The following is a 19141-nucleotide window of genomic DNA, read 5'->3' as shown; positions in this document are numbered from 1 at the left end:
CCAGCAATACTCTTCCAAGTGATTTTATTGAGATTAAAAGTTCAGGCATAACGCGTTTCGAGTCCCATGACTCTTTGTCAAATGCCAATAGCTCCTACACCAGTGGGTTTGTTGCAGGTTTTAAAAGGAACGTAGCTTCTTAGACACTGAAAAGGGACCAAAGTCAGTATATTTCCAGGTTTAAGGGGACAGGTATCATTACTCGTGAAAGTTTTTGGATTTTTTACAGTTCATCCCGGCTGCAGAGGTGGGTACCATTTATATTTGGTGGTTAATAGTAACCCTTTACAGAATGTTCGTTTTTCTGAGGTTACCTTTGCTGCCCAGTCTCGTTGGTGTATCCTTCAGTTGCATGGGACTACAGTTCCCAGAGTCCTTTTTACCTGTCCTCCGCTTTCTGCACCGGATTTCAGTGTCGGTAATGGCAAAACTCCACTTAACACAGCGTGTGCCGAGTGCGAATCACGCAGTAAAAAGGACATTTCCCTATCTCGGCCACAATGTGCATGTTCAGTTTTGCGACCATTGATGTAGCCTATCTTTTAAACACCGAGTTTGCCGTGCTTCAGAAACTTCTTCCGCATACCCTAGCTGCTTCCAAATTCCATTCGCCCGATATATATATATATATATATCCACCACCGATCCCGTCTTCCTCTCAAAAACGGGGCGACACATGCTCTTGGACAATCCAGGTAAGGTTTAATTGCCACCAAACAGACAAGAGTGTATACTTAAAACACCTGGCAGACGCGTTTCAGCGAATGCCTTAATTATTGCCAGCATTGTGTTTCAGAAATTGATTAAAAAGTGCGAGGACTTACATACAGTTAGTAATGTTCTTATTGGTACAGGTAAATCCAATCAGTGGCCGGGTTGTCCATCTCTACTGATTGTAGTTGCAAAGCATGCTGGTACCTGAAGTCCCGCAGTCTGTAGGGGTCCCACGCAAAGTGAAAATTTGCAGTCCCACATTGCGAACACAGGTTCAGTGACCGGTCCGTGCAATTTGTAATGCCCTGGCTGGTTGCCAGCTAGCGAGTCCACACATCCACTGTTGCAGGGACAATGGCGGCTTGCATCACCTGTGGTCGTCCAAATCAACAGAACTTTGCTGCTCTCTCCTCGGTACCAAAACACTGTTGTGGGCGAGGGGGCGCCGCTTTGTGCAATCAGCACCAAACACCACTCTGTTGTCGAACATAAGCGGAGCACCAGACCGAGAGGCGTGCCGGTCGTGCAGCGTCGACAGCCGCACATAACATCCACTACCAATCCCGTCTTCCTCTCAAAAACGGGCCGACACATGCTCTTGGACAATCCAGGTAAGGTTTAATTGCCACCAAACAGACAAGAGTGTATACTTAAAACACCTGCCATACGCGTTTCGGCGAATGCCTTAATCATTGCCAGCATTGTGTTTCAGAAATTGATTAAAAAGTGCGAGGACTTTACATACAGTTAGTACTGTTCTGATTGGTACAGGTAAATCCAATCAGTGGCAGGGTTGTTCCATCTCTACTGATTGTAGTTGCAAAGCATGCTGGTACCTGAAGTCCCGCAGTCTGTACGGGTCCCACGCAAAGTGAGAATTTGCAGTCCCACATTGCGAACACAGGTTCAGTGACTGGTCCATGCAATTTGTAATGCCCTGGCTGGTTGCCAGCTAGCGAGTCCACACATCCACTGTTGCATGGACAATGGCGGCTTGCATCACCTGTGGTCGTCCAAATCAACAGAACTCTGCTGCTCTCTCCTCGGTACTAAAACACTGTTGTGGGCGAGGGGACGCCGCTTTGTGCAATCAGCACCAAACACCACTCTGTTGTCGAACATAAGCGGAGCACCAGACAGAGAGGCGTGCCGGTCGTGCAGCATCGACAGCTGCCATAACAGCCACCATAAATCCCGTCTTCCTCTCAAAAACGGGCCAACACATGCTCTTGGACAACCCAGGTAAGGTTTAATTGCCACCAAAAGGACAAGAGTGTATGCTAAAAACACCTGGCAGACGCGTTTCAGCTTCTGCCAGGTATTACAAGTGGAGAGTCAGTGGTTGTATCAATAATTCCCTTCAACACAAAGTGTAATATTTTGAAGAGGTAGAACTGTGTTTCACCTTTCGCCATAAAGTTTCATAAAGTGGCCAGTCTACATAGTTGCTCTAATATGGTGTTTCGGTTTGTGTCCTTCGCCCTCATTAATTGTGGGATGCAAGCTCCCAAAATCTTTTTAGCTTTTTTTCTTTGACGGCAACATTTGGTTAATTTTATACCTGTTCTTGACCTTCATAGTTTTTTCTATTTATCAATGCTCTATTCATTCTACGTTCCATGAAACTTCAAGCATTGGTGGAGGAGAACTATCTCATGCTTAGAACTACAAATAGATCTTCTTTCCAGTTTCTGCATCTTTGTGAAACCAAAGGTGTTTTTTTCTGCACTTCTGTAGGTGGATTGGATGTTGATGTTGACCATTGCTAGTCCGAAATAATATAAAATAATGTTTCTCTTCTAGCTTTGCTGCATAGATTGTCTTTGGTGATTGCCCCAAGGTGTTCCTTAGTAGTGGCTGATATTTCTCCCAATTCCACTTCATTGATCTATTGCTGGCCAGTGAAATTAGGGGGAGTCGACAGTGGGAGTTCAAAGATTTTGAATTTTCCAGACAAGTTAGTCACTAGAGGATCATAATCACTTTCAAAAGGTCATATCACTTCCCTATCAAGTACCTACTTCTGTGACTCCGCATTAATCGGAATATAGTAAATTAAGCTTCATTTTAGACTTGTAGGTGGTAGAGGCTGTGCTATCAGACATATGTCCATTATGGAAACGGAGGTTCACTATTCTGGGGCATGTTGGTAAAACATTTCTCTCTCCTGTTGTTTTTTACCAATTGTATTATTGACTCCTGTGTACCCTACACTGTCTCTTCCACACAGATAATGTAAATGTATGTAAATGTAGGTATACTTATATAGCGCGACCTGTCACCACAAAGGGCATCCTGGCGCTTGCCTGGGGAACCCGTCCTGGTATTCCCCTGTGAGAGGCCCCGGCAGGGTATCCACAAGGTGAAAGCCAGGCATCCCGCCGCGAGGGGCCGTTGTGGAGATCAAGCAAGCTATTGCCCAGAGTCGCAGAGCGTGAACCCGTGAGTCGAGGAGGCACCGGAGCGAGAATTATCGAGACCGTGGAATTTTTTTAGCCCAAGACCCGCCGAGGCAGGGAATTGAACCCTGGTCCAGGGCCGATCTCAGCTTCCGGGTCTGCCGCCTCTAACCCCTGAGCCACACTTCTCCACATAATAATATATCATTGTAGGCAGGACATTGAAATCACTGCAGATTATTATTGTATGGTTTTCTGTGGAGCTTGTTAAACATTTAATTTTTCATTATCACATCTTTAAGTGATCAAAGGAACTGGTCTCCCTGTTGAGGGTGGCTCGGTGGAATGCGCAGATTCAAAATGTTCAAGGAATCCCTGTGTGTATAAGATCTTGACAGTCATGTAATGTGTTTGTTGGATGAGCTGCAACAGAGAGTTGCTCAATTTTGGGAGTGTCATTTTGTGGAGCCCCATGTTTCTAGGCTCCCTACAGGTCTATATTTGGGGAGTTTAATTACCACCATTAGAAATTCTGCGTAGCCATCTAAAGAGAATTCTGCATTTGGTTGGGGGAGTTGGGTCCATGTCTCCTGCAAACAGATGTCCTTCAATTTAATAAAAGATTGCCATTTTGAATCATCTGTTTTAGAGCTCAATACTGATATATTCAAGAAAAGATAGACAGGTGAGTGGAAAGTACTTCAGCAGGTTTCTGTGTCGATGATAGGGAACAGGGCGATTGAATGGCTGAAAAGGGAATTGAGTCCTGGTACAATATTTGCTACTGCCTACACTGCACAAGGTAGATGTTTAACAATTCCATGGATTATTTGTATTCAGGATGTCAGAGGAGACCATGTTACTGCTTACCGGCCATATTTCAACCACTCTTAAGGAGTCTGTTTTTGTCACAAACAGTTGGGTAGCATCCTCCCTGGTAAGTTATATAGTGTTAGACCTGGCATTTTTTTGCGTGATTCCCCTGTCTTTTTGTCTTCTGAACTCCTGGTTTTGACTGGTTTTGCTGGTTTAGTGTCTCTGTGCACTGTCTCACTGCTGTTCAGTATTAAAGTGCAAGTGCTCCTACTGTAAATTATGTTATGAATTGGTGTTTCCATGATTGGCATGTTTGATTTACTGGTAAGTTCCTAGTAAGGTGCACTGAGAGTGCCAGGGCCTGTAAAGCAAATGCTACTAATGGGCCTGCAGCACTTATTGTGCCACCCACAGAATGAATGTGTCCTCATGTAAAGCAACTGGTGCTATGTAAAGCGCTCTGATACCCGATACCGGGTCAAGTTTGCGTTATGTAAAACTCAGTAAAAAAATGTTTTTAAAAGTAGCCTGCAACGGTATCTCAGACCTGCCACTGCAGTGTCTGTGCACAGTTTTTACTGCCATGTCGACTTGGCAAGTGAACCCACTTGGAAAACCCTAACCTTCCCTTTTATTATATGTAAGTAACCCCTAAGGTAGGCCCAAGGTACCCAATGGGCAGGGTGCAGTATATGTGAAATGTAGGACATGCACTGGGAATCACTGACAGAATTTCAATTTCACAAAAATCGACCTACTATAACATCGAGTCTCAAACATCGATATCACTAATATCGACACCCTATACTTAACATGAAAACGACTACAATATCGATCAAACTATATCGATGCACAAAAATATCGTCTACACAAATATCGTTAACATTATTTTCGACTACCATAATATCGACACTCAATACTACATATAGCACACTACAATAATATCGAATACTAAAATTTCGATAGCACTATTTTCGTCTACATAAAATTATTGATTGCTAAATAATACTCAATTTTTAATATATAACACCAATAAATCTATTCTCTTAGTAATACACACATTTTAAAAGACTTCACTAATTTATTTTCTAATTATTAAGTAACATTTACTGTAAAAAATTGTGTTTTCGCGCACTAACGATATTTGGATATAAACTCTTTGTAAACATACTTTTTTTATACTTAGTACTCATTGTACATATTCTATATTTATTACAAGAGTTTTTTATTACATAAATATATCATTTCAGTTCCTCTAGATAAACAATATAAGAAGATATATCTTAAATGTTTAAGTTAAAAAAAATTCAAACTAACCAATAGTAACTCGTCTTTACATATCTGACCAATCAGATAGCAAACTTAATTACACATAGACTATATAAACCAGTCACAAACAACCATACAACTTGCAGGGAATATTCTTCGTGACCACATACTGCCAATTTTGGGAGCACCATTTATATTCTTCTGTGCAAGAAAATTCGTCCTGAAACTACAAGTAAGTAATCATATAGCTCTGTTAATAAATTCTAATGTTTTTGTACTATCACTTATAGACCAAGATTTGTAACCTAAATTGTTGTTTCTTTATGTACTTTGCCTTTAAACAGACTCTACAAACAAATCAAGTTATACTTCAACTTCAAGATACTGGACACTTTAAATTTAAAAAAGGTATCTACATATTTTTTGTATTTACTTAACGTTATTTGACAATTAGTGTCCTAATTTCAAACTCTCTACTTTGTTTCTTAGCCTGTAACTCTTAATACATATTGTGAAGCCAGAATGTTTTGGGGAAAAAACGTTACAATGCTGTGTAAAAAATTATTTATTCCTGTTCCTAAATATGTTTCTTTTGCTGTAACTCATAATACATGTGTCATCCCAGGTTCTTTTCAGCAAATAAGTAACAATGCTTTATAACAAGTGTGTATTGTTTATGGAACATATAAACACATTGGTAATTTTCATAAACTTTCTCTCTAAACAGACCTCAAAGCTACAGAAAACAGATAATTCACATCAAAGAACAAACATTCTGCTACTACTCTAATTCTCTTGGTAAGTTCAGAAATAAAACATAACAAGTCTTTATAAACTCTATAGAATATACTCGAACAAAAAAATGACTCTTTTTATGCTTCTGTTAGTATTATCTTGGAAATGTCTCTTTTAAAATCCAAATAAACTAAAGTATTTTTAGAGACGTTATAAACTACCAAAAATGTAACCAAAATAAAAATTGTAACTTTTCCTATAACATACTTACATTTTTTTTCAACAGACCGTGGCAATAGGACCACAACATCGGACTGAACAAGCATCTACTTTCGATACATAGAACATTACTGCTGGTAAGTAAATTACTAGAAGAGTACTTGCTTTATTTAAAATCTTTTATACATTTCACATTTTTTTAAAATTTGTATATTAACTTTTCTAGATACCAGAACTCAAGAATGACTGATGATGCAAGATTTATTACATCTCAGAAAGGCAAATTTTTGTTATGCTATATGGGCTACATTTATACTCAGGAGAAACAAAAAGACCTTAAAGTGAATTGGAAGTGTACGAAATATTACTCCAATAAATGCTATGGCCGTGCTACAACAAGGGAAACTAGTGTTATTAATACCACTGAACATAATCACCCACCAAACATCTCGGAAATCGAAGTGAGATCCACTCTCGAGAATATCAAAGAATTAAGTAGCAGATCAGAACTACCTACCAACGTAATTCTGAAAGAATTACTACCTAAAGTTCCCAGAGAAGCAAGAGGTCAGCTACCATCTATTGCTTCCATTAAAAGAACAATAGCAAGGACAAAGAAAGCAAGTAGACCCAATATACCAACTCCTAGAACTTTTGAGGAAGTCATAATTCCGCCTGAGCTTGTAATCACTCATAATGACGAGCCATTTATTTTTTATGATAATCATAGCAAGGACAAAAGAATAATCATGTTTGCAACTAATAACAATATGACAAAATTAACAGAAAGTGCTACTTGGATGATGGATGGAACTTTTTCTATATGCCCAAAACCTTTCTACCAATTATACACAATTCATGGGCAATATCATAATACCTGTATCCCCTTCATATACTGTTTATTACCGAACAAACAAGCCACAACTTACTCAGAAATTTTACAAAAAATAAAAGAACAAACTTCTGACTACTTCCCAATGAAAATCATCATAGACTTCGAACATGCTATGATTAATTCTATTTTGAAAAGTTACCCACACACATCCATTCAAGGATGTTATTTCCATTTCAATCAATGTCTCTGGAGACATTTACAAAAATCTGCCCTTAGTGTTGAGTATGCAACAAATATAACTTTTGCGTACCAAATCAAACATCTCATTGCTCTGGCATATGTACCAGTAACTGATGTGGCAGAACATTACAATCTATTAATTGAAAGTCCTTTCTACACCCAAAATGAGCAAAGACTCGCCCCACTTTTAGATTACTTTGAGGACAACTGGGTAGGAAGACTACATAGGTCAGGCCACAGACGCCAGCCTAAATTTTTAATTCCCTGGTGGAATGTATATCTACCAACGCTGAACCAAGAGGCAAAAACGAACAATGCTGTTGAAGGTTGGCACAATGCCTTCCTCTCTTCTACTCGACGTACAACACCCACATTACACAAGCTAGTCACAGCTATACAAAAAGAGCAAAGCTTTCAGGAACTACGTATGGAGCAATCTGTCATACAACTAAAACCAAAAATCTCTAGACAAACTGCTCAAATGTATCTATATCTTCAACAGCAAGTCCAACTATATCCTACAACAAGAAGACTGGAATATCTAAAAATGATAGCCAAAACATTGAACTAATTGCAATAAGTAAATCAATGGATAAACATCAAACAATATCCTTAATATAATAACACACATATTCTAATATAATAAATCTATATTTATTTAGTCTAATGTATTTTTTTACAATATTATAAAAAGACTAAATAAATATATCATTATCTCAATTTTTTTTTTAAATACTGTTTCCATCCAAACAAAATAATAAAAATGAATAACTTACATTTAAATAGAACATCATAAAGATTAATCCTTTACCGACAATACAATGTGTAAATCTCAAAGACTTAATCCAACAAATCATTAATTATTTTTCTATTAACTGTGCTAAAACTATCCATCATCCAAATAAAACGACTCTTTAAATGCCATTGAAAATGACGACTGTTATCTTAAACTGTGATAAATATTTCAGAGAACTCAAAATAAAAAGGAAGAATGTTATACATCTCCGTTCTAACAACTGAAACACACTTCCTTTCCCAAAAAAAAGAGTAATCGGAAACGGAAATAGCTGTTTCAAAATACGAGACAAAAAAATTCAAAACAATCCCACCGACATAACACTAACGAGTATACCATAATATATAAACATAACATTCCTATTTTTTTAAATTTTAATTAAATCATACCACATACTCATTAACTCCAACTATTTCAAATGGACCAAAAACTCGTGAACGGAAATACGTATTGAGTCCACTCCATTATATGTAAACAGTCATACTTTAATTACTAACCCCAAAATAACAAAGGACTACCTTTAATTTTTAGTTACAATACTTTAAAAAGATAAAAGTAGAATCGTACCTACTCAAACGTGAACCTGCTTCCAACCGCGACTTTCCCTTTCCCAAAATAACGCAAAAAGACAAAGAGTGGTTACAAAATAAAAGAACCGAATTATATGTAACTGTGAAAAGTACTACTATAAATGTCCATTATTGTTATATATATGGTTCAAAATTATGTGTAATGTACAAAAAATTGTATAGTACATTGTAAAATGATTATCTTTTTTACTATATATTAATTATATTTTACATACTTTTAATATTTATTACATTAAGTATGAAAATCTTGCAATATTTAATGTAATATTTATTAAAATTATTATATAACTAAATCTGTAATATTGTATTTGTTTTTCAGATTTACTTGTTTACAATATGACTAATATGTGAAAATTATTATTATTAAAACGTATTTTTTAATAATAATTATACATAACAATATTGTATTGTTAAAACAATCATTGATGATGATGTAAATGTTCTAATCAAGATCTTTATATTATATTATACATTTAAAAGTGTTCATATGTTAATATCATCATCTGTATATCACTATATTTATTGAAATTTTGTGATTTATGTTTTTCATTACACATGTTTAATGTTTTATTAAGAAACAATATTTTTTATGTATGTATAATATCAAACATTGCATTATGTGAACTAACCATTTTTTCTCTACAAATTAAAAGTACTTTTCAAGAAAACTACTCAAAAATGTGAATATTAAAAGAACATTGTCCTTCTTTTTTTTAATATTTATACCAAACATAGCTTGATAAAATGTATATGTGATCGTATTTTTCAATTGTTGAATAAACAAAAATTATTGTAAACAAAAAATGTGTCATTATTTTCTATTACCTATTACAAAATCATTTTTATGTCTTTTTGCAAATGTATTATAACTGTAATGTTCTATCTATTTCTATATACCACATGTAATTAGAGTACATACTATACACTGAACCTATAACAGTTATTATTCATACACCCATATACATATAATATCAATATTTGAAGGACACAGAATTAATAATTTTAATATTCCGACTGCAATCACCATTTACTTTAGGTAATTGCTTGTCAAAAATCTTTAATAATTTACTATTACAACTGCAATCACCATTTAATTAGGGTAAGTGCAGGACACAGAACCTATTTAATTTACTATTCCTACTCCAATCACCAATTAATTTGAGTAAGTGCAGGACATTAATTCATAATAAATTACTATAGTAAATTAAATGTAAAAAAAACATTAATATAATATAATGTAATGTAATTTCATTTAATTAATTTAATTTAAATTTAATCTTAATTTATTTTTTCCCTGTACCCCTGTACCCCTATAACTAAAAACTGACCCAGAACCCCAAAATACCCCTTTACCCAAAAACTAAAAACTGACCCGGAAACCTGAAAATACCCCTTTACCCACAAACTAAAAACTGACCCTGAACCCTAAAAAAAAACCTTCACCCACAAACTAAAAACTGACCCTGAAACCTAAAAATACCCCTTTACCCACAAACTAAAAACTGACCCTGAAACCTAAAAATACCCCTTTACCCACAAACTAAAAACTGACCCTGAAACCTAAAAATACCCCTTTACCCACAAACTAAAAACTGACCCTGAAACCTTACAAAACCCCTTTACCCACAAACTAAAAACTGACCCTGAAACCAAAAAATACCCCTTTACCCACAAACTAAAAACTGACCCTGAAACCTAAAAATACCCCTTTACCCACAAACTAAAAACTGACCCTGAAACCAAAAAATACCCCTTTACCCACAAACTAAAAACTGACCCTGAATCCTAAAAATACCCCTTTACCCACAAACTAAAAACTGACCCTGAACCCAAAAAAAAACCCTTTACCCACAAACTAAAAACTGACCCTGAAACATAAAAATACCCCTTTACCCACAAACTAAAAACTGACCCTGAAACCTTAAAATACCCCTTTACCCACAAACTTAAAACTGACCCTGAAACCTAAAAATACCCCTTTACCCACAAACTAAAAACTGACCCTGAACCCTAAAAAAAACCCTTTACCCAAAAACTAAAAACTGACTCTGAAACCTAAAAATACCCCTTTACCCACAAACTAAAAACTGACCCTGAAACCTAAAAATACCCCTTTACCCAAAAACTAAAAACTGACTCTGAAACCAAAAAAAACCCCTTTACCCAAAAACTAAAAACTGACCCTGAACACTAAAAATACCCCTTTGCACACAAACCAAAAACTGACCCTGAACCCTAAAAATGTCCCTTTTAAAACACTACCCACCCTTATCCACTATAAACTCGACATCCCGCTCCTAAAATTATGATACATTTCTTTATTAAATATTGACGAAAATATATATTTATAATACTTTTTACTACATACACAAAATCCCAAAATTAAAAAAATAACATAATTGTGTATGAAATTTCGCATTTAACAAATATGTATTTAAAATTTCGAAATGTAGAAATAAATTAATAAAATACGAAATTTATTCTTCTATGATTACAGTATACTTTTTTTATACACTACCCACCCTTATCCCCTTGAAACTCTACATCCCACTCCTAAAATAATTAGACAAATATTTAATAAATATATATAAAAATTTTATATTTACAATTCTTTTTAGTACATACACAAAAGCAAACTTAAAAATGTTGTATTATACTCCTTAAAATACGATATAATTTCGACTTGATCAAACATTTATTTCAATTTTCGAAATTTCGAAATTTAAATGAAAATGCAAAATTTTTATTTCTATAATTTCACTATATTTTTTAAAATACTACCCACCCTTATCCCCTATAAACTCTACATCCCGCTCCTAAAATTATTTTACAAATATTTATAAAAAATATAATAATTATTTTATATTTACAATACTTTTTAGTACATACACAAAAGAAAAATATTTTTTTTTTAATATACTCCCTAAATTTCGAAAAAATTTCGACTAGTTCTAATATTTATTTCAATAATCGAAATTTAGAAATTTAAATGAAAATTCGAAATTTTTAATTGTATAATTACACTATACTTTTTAAAAACACTACCCACCCTTATCCCCTATAAACTCTACATCCCGCTCCTAAAATTAATATACAATTATTTCGTAAATATTTAAATATAAATATATATTTACAAACATTTTTACTACATACACAAAAGCAAACTACAATAAATTTTACAATACTCCATAGATTTATATAAAATTTCGCCTTTTACAAATATGTAATTCAAATTTCGAAAATGTAAAATTTTACTTAAAATTCGAAATTTATTATTCCATAATTACACTATACTTTTTTAAAACACTACCCACCCTTATCCCCTATAAACTCTACATCCCGCTCCTACACTTATAACTAAAATTATTGAAATTATATGTATAAATTACCTTATATATAGACAACATTTGACTATATCATTACTTAACATACTTTAAAACATCACTTTTACATATCGATATTTTTGCCTATCGATATTTTAAGCTTCGATATTACTGATTTCGAAATTCATGTCTTCGATAATATTGACACACACATGAATCGATATTTTCTACAACGATATTTTGGTTGTCGATATTTCTTACCATCGACTTTTAGGACTCGATAATATGGTACTTCGACATTAACAACTCGATATTTTGACTGTCTACCATGCACTGGTGTGTGTGACATGTCCTGATAGTGAAATACGGTGTATTTCGTTTTTTACTATTGAAAGGCTATCTGTTCTATAGGATAGAAAAGGAGATGCTTTGTAATATCTTAAAAGTATAACTTCTCATTGGGACAAGATAGAGGAATGGAGTTAAGTATTCCTGAACTCAGAATGTAAAAATGCTTCTTTTAGTAAAGATGACTTTTATGTTGTGTGTTTGAAAATGCCACTTTTAGAAAGTTGGTATTTTCTTGATTAACCATCCTGTGTGCCTCTGCTAGGTTGTGGATTGACTGTCTGGCTTCGGAGGGACAGGGTCTGGGGGTGTGCATTCACTGTAGACAGCCACTGGGGGTTGAGGTGTGTCCTGCCTTTCCTGGATGAGTCTGGGCTGGGCTGAATAGTTCTGGGCTGCATTTAGAGTAGTCGGAGGAGATTTACTTGCACCTGAATAGGCCTGGTCTGCCTTACACAATGCTTTCTCCACCTCCTGCCAGGAAGTTGGGTCAGAGAGGACACAACTGGTTTGGACAAGTACAGAGACTCTTTGTCACAAGAGGGCAAAGGGAAATGTGGATTAAATATTGGGGCCCAGACCCAAGAAATTTTAGAACTCTTTTGGACTCAGAAATCTGCCAAGAAGAAGAGCTGGAGAAGCTGTTAGGGGGAACTACCTTTTTGCTGTGTGCTTTCCTGGGTTGGCCTGCAGTGGCTACTTCTGTCTTGGGCACAGAAAGAACTGGACTGAACTTTCTTCAACATCTTTGAGTTTCTCCAAGGGCGTGAGGTAGAGTTTTCCCCTGGTTCAAAAAGTCTCAGGAATAGCAAATACTTCATCTTCCTCTTGGTGCAGCCTCTGGGACCGCATGTCTCAGCTGCCACAGAGGGAAACCGCAACCAGATGCCGCCACCACCAAGACCGCCGGTGGTTCCGTGATCTGAAGGCACCACGGATTGCACTGCTCCACTTCGTACTGCAACCCTGGTCTCACCGACGATGACAATTGCCGCTGCCACTGAGCAGCTGCTTGCATCCAGACCTTTGTGCACCGCACTCTGCACTCCACACCGCCTCGCTTTACTCCGCTGCCCTGGCCTCACAGACAACGCTGTTGCAAGCTGACATCGCCGCTGTGGTCTGTACTGTGGTCTGGGGGCCCCGCTCGTCAGCTATACGAAGCACCGCCCTGTCCTACACTGCAGCCGGGTCCCACTGACGCCAGCCCCATTGACCGCCGACCTTCGATGGACGCCTCTCCTTGCACTGTTACCGTCAGCATTGCGACAAACACCGCCTCGCTTCGGAATGCGGCCCTGGTCTCACCGGCACCGCTGGACGACCACTACCGAGCCACTGCCTGCACCGCAACCTGAAGGCACTGCACGCCACACTGCTCCACTACACACCATACGCTCGACAACCGCTGCCGCCGGCCCACACCGTTGTAGTCAGCTAGAACGAAAGGTACTGTTTACAAGTCTTCTGACACCTACGCCGGTCCGCACCGACATGCTCGGATAGCAACAGACGGAGTTACCAACTTCAAAGAACTGCATTTTTAAGGTTATTTTTGCAAAGTTCATATTTTGATTATTGTATGTTGGATTTTTATTGTTTTGCACAGATAAATATTGGATATTTTTCTAAACTGGTGGGGTGTCCTTCTGTAGCATTTTCACTATATTACTGTGTGCAAATGCTTTACACACTCTCTGGGAAAAGCCTGACTGCTCGTGCCAAACTAAATGGGGTGAGCAGGGATTATTTCAGTAGTGTATCCCCCTTATTCTGACTAGGAAAAAGGGTCCCTGCTTAGACAGGGTAACAACCCGCCAACTAGAGACCCCCATTTATAACATATGGGTATGATGTGCTGTTACTGTCCTGAGCATATAGAAGCTTTTGACAAGTAGGACTGGTTTTAGAACTTGCTAGGTGTAGTTTAATGTCAATGTTTATTACACTATCTTCAAAATTGTAGCTCTCCCTCTTAAGAAAATTAAAGCTCTTCCCGCAAGAAAATTACTTTAGATCAGCATTGTAGGCCTTTATCTTCTCTCGCTTGAAGTATTCAGCCTCCCTAACTCCATATTGGCACCCATGAATGGCACCGGGCAGGCTGAGGCTAGTATCATCAAAGACCTTAGTAAATTCAACCACATCACCCAGAAATTGAAAAAACTCCTCTGGCTCCCCATCAGGGGCATGTTATCTCCAAGATCCATCTTAGAGATATGTTGCGACCCTGCCCAGGATGAACTGAATGGTTCTCATTATTTGATTTGGTTTGTCACTAAGATGGTTCTATATCTCCTACCATCAAAGAAAGGTAGAGAAAGAAAGATAAAAAAGAAGAATATTAAACACATAACCAAATGCACCTCATTGGGAATGACATTCAGTACCTCTGAAAACCATATTGAAGCCATTAAGTGATGCCAAGAAAGGGGCAGCTGGAGTTCTATGCTACCAAGTTGTGGACACTTAGGTCAATCTCTGGACGCAAATATTTGACCTGGCTGTTAAACCAATACTCCTCTACGACAATTGCATCAGGGGCTCCACCAATACTCATTATTACATCACGTGGGTCAGTTGCTCAATAGAAATCATGCGTCACCAGTTTTGTATACAAGCACTGATGGCCCAACAAAACCTGCCTAGCAGAACCACGATGATGCATATCACTACAGGATTAAACACAAATTGGCCGACAAATTCTAGAAGCATCTCAGGAAAAGCAACAGCTAGTCTTTCCATTTCAAAGCTATACAAAACCAACAACATTAGACCACACATTCCTTCTTAGATGAAGAAGCTCCCTCCATACTAGAGACGAGGTGAAGACCTTGAAGAAAACAGAATAGAAACGTGGGAATACACAATATGAATCTGATAGTGATATTTACAAAACAAAAAATAGTGCACTAAGAAACCAAGTTCAGCCACAAATCAAAATTAAATGTTACCAATCGACAAATTGGAATGACTTTCATGCATAGTATCTACTTACAGGGAAGAATCAGAAAGACAGACAAAGACTAAATTGACAATCAGCGATCACTGAATTACATTTGACAAAGGCTGGCACAGTAAAGTACACAATCTCACATTTAAGAAAACACTAATGTAATATGCTATGGGAAAGTCACCCACAGGATCACTGGCGATAAGACCCTTTTAAGAACACAAGATGTTAGTATGCTGGGATGATAGGCAGTCCCACACCTGTAAACGTGTGACAACATCAGTCTTGCAAACATGTGTGCTTCAGTGCAATACCTGTGAACCTGCAAAGCTTTGGAAACAAACACATGTAATCTCATATCATGCTAATAAAGAATTACTCATGTTTGGTTGTAATGGAAGGGAATGAGAAATAGAAAATGTGAAGGGGGAAACTGTAAAGTGAGTAAGAGAACGGTTAGTCAAAGTATGACAGAAGAGATGAACGAGGGAGAGAAAGATGGAAAGAAAAAACAGATATAGAGATTAAAAAAAAGTTCGGGGAGAGACAGATGTACAGAAACAGAGAGAGGGAGTCTCTTCTCGCTGACTGATGTGGTAAACTGGGGAAATCCCTGAGTTGAAACTAAAGAGGGGGGGGGCATACTTGCCTGCTTTTGACAGAATAGAACACCTTTATACTTACATGCAGTTTAAAAATATGCACAGTCTTTCAATTAGTGTTATAAAGATGCACAGTAAACTCTAAAAATGGTTGTCTCTTTCATTGTATCATTGAAATAGCCTCACTTACGTCTTGATTACGGAATCGAGAAACAAAGAAAAACAACAGCCAGTCTGGGCACAATATTGAACAAATGAAAGTGTTTTACACCTAGCCCCAAGACACAGAGATTCCATAGGGTTAATACAGTCCACAAACAAAAATATACCTGGGGTCCTGTTTGAGACTCAACTATCCTTTAACCTATAAAGCAGTGCGCTGGTGAGAGGCATTAACTACCAGTTAATCATTCTTTGGATCCCCGACCCCAGCCTCCTCCGGGCAAACCACTGTGTAGAGTCCACATTTTAGAGTTCAGGCTACTACCTCGCCTTCTATGCGCCCTTTACAGCAAGCAGAACACAAAACTCTCCAGCAGTGGTTCTTAACCTATGGTCCAGTAATCCCTGGGGGTCTTCAATGCCCACTGGCCTGCGACTGCTCCGAAAATTGAATATTATTAGCAGATTATTAAAGTGTATATAAATAGAGAGGCAAAATGTACAATTGAACATTTTAAAATTGCATTATTCTCAGAGTGACTCATGGAAGCATGCAAGTGCATCAGACAGAATATAGTATGGTTGATGAGGGGAGTGGTTGAATTTGGAAAAGCTCAAACCTTCTCATTAAAATTATATGTGTGTGTGGTTAGTGAATAAAATAGTTCATCATTTGTGCTTTCGTTTGATGAATGCTTGTTTCTGTATGTTTTGTGGTCCAAATCATCGAAAATACTTAGACCGAGGTTCCCGGTTTACAGTAATGATTTGGCGGCGGATGTCAACAGAACACAAAAGTTGAAGAACCACCGCTCCAGAGATTAGAAAATAGAGCAGCAAAATCACCGAAACTACGCAACACTGACTCTGGAAACCCCCGTGGCTCCCAGCAAAACAAAGAAACAACTGCAGGATTTTATTACCCATCAACAAAGTCCCTTGGTGGGCTTCTGAAGTGGGGAGGTTTGGGGTGCCTGGGTACCGTGGCATAAAGACACGCAATGAATTTCACATGGCTGCTTCTGATTACCAGTTCGATTCAGTCAAAATACAAACGGTTCTAGGAAGGCGAGGGTGGAAACCGAAGTGGAGGGTTCAGGTCACGAGCTACCAAACTACACATCTCTAGCTGCGTCGCGCACGTGCGCCGCTCGCCAGCCGCTGCTCACCTCACTGCTGATTCCAGTTAATTGCTGCTCCCTGGAGCATCCTAGCGCGAGCGGTCCGGAGGAGGCGTTGGGCACTGTGCTGCGCCAGAGAAGTTCAGCCTTCTCAAAACGCACATCACACAGGAAACTTGCCTCTGACTCACCCTCCCGTAGCAGAAAAATTAGAACAGAGGTGTGGGGAACGAGGCAATGCTCTGTGCTCGCTGATGAAGGCCATGCGGTTTGGCGGGTGGGGACGGCTGTGTGGGGTCAACAACCAGGGTCCACTCAGAGCAGAGTGTCTCTACGAGGAAGGCTGAGAGAGCTCGGCGTGCAAAAATGGTTTGTCAGGCACAGGCGACGAGGACACCGCACTGAGTGGGTGTTAGGGGCGGCTGCCTTGTCTTTTCCTCCCCGGACCCCACCTCACCGTACAACCTTCAAGAAAGATCTTAAGAGAGAGGAAAACCGCACAGGGCTTCCTGCCCACAAGTAGGACCCACCTCGGGCCTGCGTACCTCAGCTCGTGAGGTCTCTGCAAGCGCGGTCCGGAGTCCCAGCACGGGGACAACAAGCTCTTAGGTTTTTCAAAAGCTTGCCAGGGGTTGGGGTGGGGGCGACGTCACTGTGAGATAGATGGCTTCCTTGTTCTCCCAAGCCTTCGCTTCGATTGCAATGCATTAAATGGAAAAAGAGAAAAGCAGGTAATCGGTGTCGAAGAATACCTCTTTACCACCGAAAATTATATTATTAGCCCATTAAAAGAATTCCAGTCCTGCTGAGAAGCACATTTACATTCCCTTTCAAACTTAAGAAATGTGGATACCTAGTCTGTACCTGATAATGCCTGCCACTTCAAAGCACTTTTCCCATAAAGTGCCAACTTGTTCGTAGTTGTCTCAGTAGCACGGTAGTACTCTGGTACTGCCAGCTCCTAACGCAATACAATTCACCTCAATTCTGACCTTCACAACCTTTACCGCTCAACGTAATTATTTTGACTTGCTATTACTTTTGCAGGGCTAAAAGCTCGTGTTATTCAACGTAATGAGGAATACTTTGACTTGAGTAAGGTGCAGTTAACGTGAAATTATGTTTTCCTTCCCTTTTATGCACAGGCCTTTTAAAATGTATTTACATTTCTTGTTTGCAACATACAAAATACAAATCCTGGTTTGAGAAGGTAATATAAGGCCCGTGGACTCCAGACTGGTGGCCCCCAGATCTAGACCCCGTCCCTAGCCTTAAACAGGTGGTGAAGAACCTGGGCGTGCGGCTGGATCAAGATCTATCTTTAAAGGACCATGTAAACCAGACAGTCTGGTCCTGCTTTCATGTAATTGGACTACTTCGCAAAGTGTTTCCTTTACTTCCAGACACAACTAGGAAAACGTTGGTCCAGGCCTTGGTGCTCAGTCGCATGGATTATTGCAACAGGCTGTTGGTATCGGCAAACAATGGTGTACTTAGCAGGCTTCAAGTGGTGCAAAACACTGCTGCAAGGCTGGTCCTGAATGCCCCACCTAGATCTTCATCACGCCACTTGCTAGAAAAACTACACTGGTTGCCGATTCTCCAACGGATCAAATTCAAGACCTGCTGTGTGGTCCAAAAGGGTATACATGGTCTAGGCCCATCGTATCTGGCGGAAAAGTTCATTCCCTACAACCCAGCACGTACCCTCCGCTCTAGTAACCAGTCCTTTCTGCAAGTCCCAATTGTTAAAAAGGCAAGACAGGGTGGAAAAGCCTTGTCCTTTCTCGGCCCTGGCCTCTGGAATAAACTCCCTGATTCTCTTAGGCATTGTACGGACCATCTGACCTTTAGGAAACGGCTAAAAACCTTTTTGTTCTAAGCTCAGCACCTTCTCTAAATTCTTAACTCTTCCATTCTTACCTCTCACGTTGCTTTGGGCGCAGAGATACTCCTTCGGGAGTTGATTCTAGCGCGGTACAAACCCATAAATAATAATAAATAAAGGAGATTTACCCT

At 38.6% G+C, this 19141-nt stretch overlaps 1 protein-coding gene across 1 annotated transcript in view; it reads right to left on the bottom strand.

The window, feature by feature from the left end:
• Positions 1-17401, bottom strand: part of IL2RB (interleukin 2 receptor subunit beta) — a 446549-nt gene extending 429148 nt beyond the window's left edge. Inside the window, exon 1 of the mRNA XM_086963139.1 lies at positions 17171-17401. The gene's annotated coding sequence lies outside the window, so the exon portion shown is untranslated. The remainder of the gene's footprint in view (positions 1-17170) is intronic.
• Between the last annotated feature and the right edge of the window lie 1740 nt (positions 17402-19141).

The sequence above is a fragment of the Lissotriton vulgaris genome, chromosome 1_1, assembly GCF_964263255.1.
Source record: "Lissotriton vulgaris chromosome 1_1, aLisVul1.2, whole genome shotgun sequence".
NCBI lineage: Eukaryota > Metazoa > Chordata > Amphibia > Caudata > Salamandridae > Lissotriton > Lissotriton vulgaris.
This window is presented reverse-complemented; position numbering and strand designations above follow the sequence as displayed.